This window comes from Cucumis melo, chromosome 9 (assembly GCF_025177605.1).
Source record: "Cucumis melo cultivar AY chromosome 9, USDA_Cmelo_AY_1.0, whole genome shotgun sequence".
NCBI classification, from domain to species: domain Eukaryota; kingdom Viridiplantae; phylum Streptophyta; class Magnoliopsida; order Cucurbitales; family Cucurbitaceae; genus Cucumis; species Cucumis melo.
In genome coordinates this window covers 15,563,566-15,572,914 of record NC_066865.1, presented here as the reverse complement: position 1 = coordinate 15,572,914, position 9,349 = coordinate 15,563,566, and the positions used below count along the sequence as shown (strand labels likewise).

General features: G+C 34.1%; 2 non-coding genes across 2 annotated transcripts; both read left to right on the top strand.

Annotated features, from left to right (window-relative positions):
- Positions 1–7,628: 7,628 nt before the first annotated feature.
- On the top strand, positions 7,629–7,701 carry TRNAF-GAA (transfer RNA phenylalanine (anticodon GAA)). The gene has a single exon. It is a non-coding gene; the product is annotated as a tRNA-Phe (tRNA).
- A 365-nt stretch (positions 7,702–8,066) lies between these two features.
- Positions 8,067–8,139, top strand: TRNAF-GAA (transfer RNA phenylalanine (anticodon GAA)). Its single transcript has one exon. It is a non-coding gene; the product is annotated as a tRNA-Phe (tRNA).
- The last annotated feature ends 1,210 nt before the right edge of the window (positions 8,140–9,349 follow it).

The window sequence follows — 9,349 nt, the reverse complement described above, 5'->3', positions numbered from 1 at the left end:
TTTGTGTTTGTATATTTCTTAATTTATTTTAATTTATATTCAATTTGTTTTAATTTAATCCAAAACGTCAGAAATTTTTTTCAGCAATCTGAACATCATTGTGAATGTTTGAGCAAAATATTATAAGGAAAAGTAGAAACAAAATATTAAAAAATATATATAAAAAGGAATTCCCGACGCCGGTAGGTGCGCCGGCATAGCTTGCGTCGGGAATGCCTCTTTCCCGACGCAGGCTATACCGACGCTTAGTTAGGCGTCGGGAGAGGCTTTCCCGACGCCACGTTGGTATGGCGTCGGGAAAGCCTCTCCCGACGCATTTCTCCCGACGTTCTTCCCGACGCCGTTTGGTATGTCGGGAAAGGTTATCCCGACGTACTTTTCATTTTCGCCGACGTTTTTTGGCGTCGGGAGTACCCCCGTCTCTTGTAGTGATGGTGTGGTGGAGTGCAGGTATCCGCTTTCAAAAGTATGCAGTGCGAGGTGATGACGTTCTCATTGTCGATGCAAAAGTAGGATCAGTCTATAAATCCCTTCTTCAAGGACTTGGGGTTGCGGTATTGCTAGCAAAATCCCTTATCTCGAATAGCGGATGCATAGAGTTTGCCAAGAAGTGAATGGTTGTTAATGGAGTGAGTGAGGAGTTAGTGGGTTGTGGTCGTGGCCGGTGGGGAGACCGCGTGGGGTGTGGTCGGCAGCTGGTGGTGATGGAGAGCCGTGGAGATGGAGAAGAAAAGAACACGTGTGAGGGTTGTAGAGAGAAAGGGGGAGATGAAGGGTTTGGAGGGAAATTTTTAATAAATTTATTTTAATAAAATAATTTTTAATAAGTTTATTTTAAAAAATTTAGTAAATTAATTTTTAATAATTTTATTTTAATAAATTAATTTTTAATAATTTTATTTTAATAAATTAATTTTTAATAAGTTTATTTTAATAAATTAATTTTTATTATAAGTTTATTTAATGGAATGAGGAAAATAAAAATTATTATACTTTTTATTTTTATATTTTTATATTTTTATATGTGACATTTTTAAAACATTTTCAAAGCGTTAAATAAATTTTTTAACTATACTTGACATTGTTTCCACATCAAGCAAATGTCAACTATACTTGACGCGAAACAAAACGTTAAGTAAAAGCTAACGTAAAATAATTCAAAAAATTTGGTGAAAATTTTGTCATCTTCAAACTATACTTGACGTTTTTTCGCGTCAAGTAAATGTTCGCTATACTTGACATGAATAAAATGTCAAGTACTTGACGCAAAAAAAAAAAAAAAAAACATCAAGTAAAGGTTAACGTAAAATAGTTTGAAAAATTCCGTAAAAACTCCACTTTTTTAAAACTATACTTGACGTTTTTCCTTTAAAATGGTTAATACTTGATGTTTTTTTAACAAAAACGTCAAGTATGTAAAAGTAGCTAGTGTCAAGTAAAGCAAAATTTGTAGTAATGATAAGGTGCAAGACAGAATTCACTCCTACACGCTTTAGGGTTAGTAGATAGGTTGTTCCCTTAAAAACTGAATTCAAGTCTTGGACAAGGGGCCCCACCCTCTCATTGGCTTGAGAAGGATTAGTTTTATATGTTGGACCTTAAACTCAATTGTTCAATAGTGAATCAACGGGACTTAAGGAACAAGATGTAATCTCGGAGGTAAACGACATTTTAACCTAGCCGAGATTACGAACAACTTGTAAAGTATTAACTTACTGATCATGGTTATATCAGATGACATAAATATATCTATAGTAAGGGGAGTACAACTACGAGATTTTAGTGGAATAACCCATTAGTTAACGAATATTGATTTGCTCGGTCTAAAAAGGTTTAACCAGTTATCAGATCATTGGAGTCCATGATCTATAGGTTCATTAGGTTTCCCTGCTAGCTTATACAAAATTAATTTAGAACAACAGGTTAGAATAATTAAAATTGTTCGAATTAGGTAAAGAGAGAGAAATCGACAAATATATATGTGATATAGTTGTTGGTGATCAGTTTTAAATAGAACTTTATGTTTAAATGTGATTTGAATATTAAAAATATGAATACGAATTCATATTCAGAAGCTTAGAATTGATGGAAATGGTCAATGTTGTAAAAGTCAAAATGTTGACTTTTGACTTTGAAAAGTCAAACTTTCACTGGCCTTATATTCAAATGTGATTTGAATTTCAAAAAACAAGAATGTGGATTCATGCTTGGGAGGTCGAAATTTTAGTCAGGACGGAAAAAATGGTAAAAGTTTGACTTTGACTTTAATGGTCAAATGACCAAAATGCCCTTGGACTAAGTCAGTAAAAAAATCCAACATTTGGTTAGAAAATTCCACTAACACTTAGTGGGATAAGTGGCTACATGAGATGTAGACACCTGCCCACTAAGTTCCACTAAGTGTTAGTGGATTATTAGGTATTGAGATTTAAGAAACTAATTACATGCAATTTTACATGTAATTAGTCTATTTAAAGAGAAATTTTCAAATTTACGAGGACTATTGGCAAAATTGTTTATTTTGATTTTCACAAAATTTTAGCAATTTTTTCTCTCAATTCTCAACCTTAAATTCTTTCCAAATTTCCATAACTCTACCTAATTCCTCCACATTACAAGTCCCACAACCCAATTCTAAATCCAAAGAATAACGGGTCAACACCAGTGGTAGTCCCGTCTTCACGTTTGGAGGAAATTGCAAGCATCGGGAAGCTTCGAAGGTATGTTTCTCACTTTATCCCTAATTTCATTTAATTAGGATTCTTTAAACATGATTAATCTCTAAAGTGTTTAAATGTAATTAGAGTAAGATTAGATCTGTTTATTCCGTTGCGCTAGTATGCTTTCCTGAAAAAAGAAAGAGAAAGTGTACTACAAATCTATAGAAAATGAAACAAGTCGATCAGGACTTTAGTTGAATACATTATTAGTAGTCTAGGATCAAGGGAGAGATATTCCTTCATCAGTTATAATTATTATATATATACATATCAAGTTCTGATGAGTCAGTTCTTGGTCAGGACATTGGTTAAATGATTAGAGTGTTGTACCTCTAGTCATAACTGTGTATTCAACAATTACTCCATGAACAATATATATAATCTTTTATCCTGGATCTAAGGCCCCTCTTTGATGTAGATGCTGAGTCATCGAACTGGGTTACCAAACTCTATTGTGTTATCTGTTCTTTTACATGTTTCCTTGGTTCTTTTACATGTTCTTTTACATGTGTCCTTAGTTGATCATTCTATAAGACTTTACAACCAAATACATGAGATTAGGGGTGAGCATCATAGACCAAACACTAAGCTGACCAACCGAATCGAAGTCGGTTGGTCGGTGTTGATTTTGGAAAATTCCATATCGAGAAATTTCAAAAAGTATTTTAACGAGTTAACCGACTAACTAAAAAAACATGACCAACCGACTAAAATTTGTATATCAACCATTGATGTTGGTTTGATAATTTTCTAGTCCGACTATAGTTGGTTCAGTGGCAGTTCGGTAAAAAAACGACTCTGACCGACCAATGATCACTCATACATGAGATAACTCGATTCGATAGCTTAGTTTGGAAAGGTCACATGTATGATAGCGTAGTTAGGAGAGCTTTATACTAGAGATTGGAACCCCACTTTTATATTTTATTAGCGGGGATAGCTCAGTTGGAAGAGCGTCAGATTGAAGATCGATCGAACATGGCAAATGATCATTGAATTTTTTACGTAATACATGAGATTACTCAATTATAAGTATTCAATCTATGTTCACCATATTATGATCACTTGTACATGAAATAAGTCAATTTGGTAACTTAGTTTGGAAATGTCAAAATAGAGATTAATATTAGAGATTTGAACCCCACTTTTGCATTTAAATAGCGGGATAGCTCAGTTGAGAGAGCGTCAGATTAAAGGTATGAAGGTCACATGTTCGATCCATGTTCATCGCACATGATAATTGCACTTTTTATAATCTCTATTTATATAGTTTAAAAAATCGTATATGATTACTAATACATGAAATAACTCAATTCTGAAGGTCACATATTTTATCCGTGATAGCTCATATATGTTTTATGATCCGTGACCTTCATATATGTTTTATGTATACAATACTTTATAACCACATAACGAGAAAAGCTTCATTTGGAGAAGACTAAGGGCCTGTTTGGGGTTAGGGTTAACACTGTGGGCTTAGGTTAGCCCAACCCTAACCCCCGTTTGGGCCAAGGATTATGGAAACCCTAGTTTTAGGGTTTCCATAATCTCCTTTCAATCCGTGTTACCGCTCCGTTCAATCCGTGTTTTCGCCCACCTTCAATCCGTATTTTCGCCTCCTTTCAACCTGTGTTTCTACTCCTCTCAACCAGTGTTTTCGCCTCCCTTCTACCTTCCTTCGATTATCATATTCTCTCTATTATTCGTTATTTGCGCAAAAGTATGTGAAAACACTCTACAACGTTGGTATAGAAGGAATTTTACCGGGGGCGGCCTCTGTAATTCTATGTTGACGAAGTTCTCGCGTTTGCAGTCTCAGGTGAACTGAGGAAAGCGGAAGAAGAAACTATGCATTACTGGGTGAAAGCTTGTCCCTTCGATTTCTCTAGAACTCTTCCTAAACCTCGCAGACATTCATCTCTTTCTCTCTCTACGAATTCTCTTTGATTTTTTTTATAATCATTTTCATGGATTACTCCTATGGAGTTTCAGTGGCCACTCCGCTGTTAACATCAGAAATTTGAAGATCGTCGTGTTTGGTGGCCTCGTCGAAAGCGATATCGCCGTTTTATGAGATCGGTACTTATGCCTTTTACTTTCTCATTTACAGAATTGTACTGCTCTACTACTTTCTTCATCGCTATGTATATAATTTTGGTCTGATAGTTTGTTGCATCATCATTTCCATAGTCTGATCGATCTTCTGTTTGTGTTTATTTTTAACATGGATTGGAGTTGTATTTTGAGTAGTAAACACGTTTCTTAATTCGTTTTTTATTATTTTAATTTTTCTTGATATTGTAAATCGATGTTACCGACTATGGAGTTAAATTATTATGAGACCAGTTTCTCTATTGTTTATGCCTCAACTCTTCTTTTATGGAGATTTATTCACTACAAATTTTGCGATAGCTGTAGAGATAGGTTAGGACGAAGATTTGATGTAAAGGATGTTGCTCATGTCAAGTTTGACAGTAAGTTGATCTTTGGTTAAATTTCTATTAAGGTTTATATTGTTCGGCTTAAGTCATACAAATGTGTATTTAATGTTACTGTCACCAATATATATAGATATATTTAGGTCCATCACTTTTTTCTTCAAATGCTTAATTTTGCTTTTGGTCGATCATCTTTCCTTCGATCAATATGATGATACAATCAAGTTATTTAAATCAATACTCGCCCACGTTGCTCCATTGAAGCTTGTATGGTGTTTTCTTACAAATGCACTTGTGTTATGCATGAATAAGCATGTGCCTTTATAAGTATAGATTGTTGTGCATGAATAAGCACGTGCCTATATAAGTATAGATTGCAGGAAGAAAGTTTTGTTCAACTAAGCTAAGTTGGTATGTTCTGAGAATTCTCTGAGTTGATCGGATTTTAAATTTCCTTATCCCATGTACTTGCCATAGTTTTTTGTTGTTTCAGTATACATGTTCTTGTTACAACAAAAATACTTTAATCAATAATTCAACTGGTTGATTTTGCTTAGTTAATTACATTGTTATTTGAAGGTTTTGGTGCATTTGAAGGTTGATTTTGGCTCGATCCTTATCCCATGTATTTGAAGGTTGATTTTGGCTCGATGCTGAAGTAGGGAAGACTAAGAATGGAACGTTATCTTTATTTCCTCTCTCAAAGGTTCCTGCGGCTCACAAATCTGTTCTTGTTGGTGATTTAAAAATGGCCAACTTCAAAAACTTTCTTGCCAACAAGGGAATACAGGTACCTTTGCTTATGGACCACTAGGAAAGAAAACAAATATCTCCTTTTGATATGTGTATGAACTAAAATCTGCAATTTAGTAAGAAAAGCGAACAATATTGCCGTCCTATATATATGCATTGCAGGTTGAATTTCCTGGGGTTGCTTTGAGATATGGCGAGTATGTCACCCTATGCAAGGTTACAAATGCAAGTCAAAAGGTTAGAACTTCTTAGAAAAATGGAGGAAAATAACTAAATAAATTTGAATGTGACTCTTACTGTTGCTTATTGAATCTGAACCAAAAGAAATACATATTTTCTTTGCTTCTAAGCATAAACACTAAACATAGTACATTCAATTTATGCAGGGTGGTGGTTCTGGTACACAACAAGTTGTCATTGAAGGGTCCTTATGTGAGGATTATTATAAAATTCAGGATCTATTGTATTCACAATTTTATTTGTTATAATTGAAAAACCTTGTTGAACATGGAAGATATCACCCCATCAATTTGAATTGCCTAATTGGAAATGTATTGATTTTTTTTATCTTTCTCAAATGTGTTTTTGAGATATGTTTCAAAGATAAAATTAGACATAATAATTCCCCTCCTTTTCTTTTTTGTTGCTAACTACAATAAGTTCGTTGGCTAGAGTTGGTCGCAGAACAAGCTGCATGCTTAGGGAAAATGTTATCCCCAGATCAAGTGAATCCCAATAAGGATTTGTTTGGAATTACTTTATCAGCGCTAAAACAAATAAACTAATATATATTCCTTCTCGTCCTTGGAATTGAATTTTTTTTCAAATTAAGCCAAACAGAAACAATTCGAACACAATGGCGTTAAAGTGCTAAGTAATTTAATTAATGAATATAATTATGGACGTATGTAGTAGACCACGTAATGAATATGTTAAAAACAGCTGTAGGATGCTAAGTTTGTATTTGTAAAAAAATGACTTAGAATAAAATTAGTACAATTTCTTAGCAAATTATTTTGAAATTGGTCGATTTAATAACATTAGACATAGAAAAAAACAATATACAATTTCTTAGCAAATTATTTTGAAATTGGTCAATTTATTTACAATGTGAATTTAAAGAACAAAAATTAACAAGTAAAAAAAATTATTTATAATCCTACCCACATAACCCTTCCTTCAAATACATCTTTATCATAAAATCTCCATAAACCTACCCATATAACCCTTCCCCCAAACACATCTTATTAAAAAATCCCCATAAACCTACCCACATAATCCTTCCCCCAAACACATTTTATTCATAACACTATCATAACCCTTCCCCCAAACACCTCTTATCATAAAACTACATTTTTAAACTCTTCCCCCAAACAAGGGTTATGATAAAACTAGGTTTATCATAACACTAGTTTTACCATAACACTAACCCTTCTCTAAATCAACCATTCCCCCAAACGCACCCTAAAGGTCTAAAGATTTGAAGGTCATTGTTCATGTGAAGGGATAACCATAGTGAAAAGGAGCTTGTGTTCGATCCATGATCATCACATTTCATTTTATAATCAATAATGGGATAATCGAGAGCGTTAGACTAAAGATTTCACTACAAGAAATTTGGCCTTTAATGTCGGTACAAAAAAAACACGAATAGCTAGTTGGAAATGTCAAATAGAGTTTAATACTAGAGATTTGAACCCACTTTTGCATTCAAATAGCGGGGATAGCTCAGTTGGGAGAGCGTCAGACTGAAGATCTGAAGGTCACGTGTTCGATCCACGTTCACCGCACATGATAATTACACTTTTTATAATCTCTATTATTTAGTTTAAAAAATCGCGCACATGATAATTACACTTTTTATAATCTCTATTATTTAGTTTAAAAAATCGTATATGAAGGTCACGATTTCGATCACAATCGACACCTGGTATCAAGTCTAAAGATTTGAAGGCCACCCTTCATGTAAAGGGATAGCCATACTGAAAAGGAGCTTGTGTTCGATCCATGATCATCACATTTCATTTTATTATAAATCAATAATGGGATAGTTGAGAGCGTTAGACTAAAGATTTCACTACAAGAAACTTAGCTGATTGGAAATGTCAAATAGAGCTTAATACTAGAGATTTAAACCCACTTTTACATTCAAATAGCGGGGATAGCTCAGTTGGGAGAGCGTCAGACTGAAGATCTGAAGGTCACGTGTTCGATCCACGTTCACCGCACATGATGATTGCACTTTTTATTTATATAATCTCTATTTATTTTGATTGATAGCTCATATATGTATACAATATTTTATAACAACGTAACGAGAAATGCCTCATTTAGACAAGACTAAAGGTATAAAGATTTGAAGGCCACTGTTCATGTGAAGGGATGCCCACCATCTGACCTTCACGACTTATTTCTCATTCGAGAGATCAGGACGGGAACTAGTATCTTTTAAGCAAAAGAAGGGAAGCCATAGTGAAAAGGGGAGCTTGTGTTTGATCCATGATCATCACATTTCATTTTATAATCAATAATGGGATAGTTGAGAGTGTTAGACTAGTTGAAAGTGTTAGACTAAAGATTCCACTACAAGAAATTTGGCCTTTAATCTCGGTACAAAAAAAAATAAGCACAGATGTATAAAGCAAAGTGGAAAAAAAGCGAATATTTAATGTCGGCTTTGACATTAAAGATTAAAAAACAAATGTTAATGTTAGTTTTGGACCAAATTTATAGGTCCATTTAAAAGCATTTACCAGACAAGGAAAAAAAAGAACCTTATTTCTTCGTATCCTCCCTCCTTGCAGTCGCCGACTCTCACATATGATAGTAGTGCAGCTATCGCAAAAGTTCATAACCATTATTACAATGGTAAAGAGGACAGATACGTCGTAAACATAGTACAATTAGAGAAGTTTTTACTATTGGTGCAATGATAGTGGATCATGTATAGACTGATGATAATTCGGCTGATCCTTTAAATAAAGGACTAACTAGAGAGAAGGTTTTTAGAACCAGAAAGAACGGGACTCAAGCCTATAGAAAACTGAATCACTTGTGAGGTAAACCCAACTTGAAAGACTTGAGATGCCAAGAATCAAGTTCAATTGGAAATAACTGATCACAAGTGATATAAAGAGAATCATACTAAAATACCTAGAAATTCCATTATTCTTATGATTGAGTGGTTAGCACGATATCCTGAAGCGAATGAAAAGGCTGAACATGGTTCTTAATAAATTTTACATTTGATGTCAAGTAGGGTACCTAGCTACAGAAGTACTCTTGATAGATTCACCTTTGTGGATGTGGAAGTAATGGTCACTTTCTATGGAATTCTAGACAAATTCTCTAGAGCATCCACTAAACTGAGATATATGTACAATGATTTAGAACTTCACTTGAATAATACTTTGTGTGTACAATGTTGTTAGGGGTGAA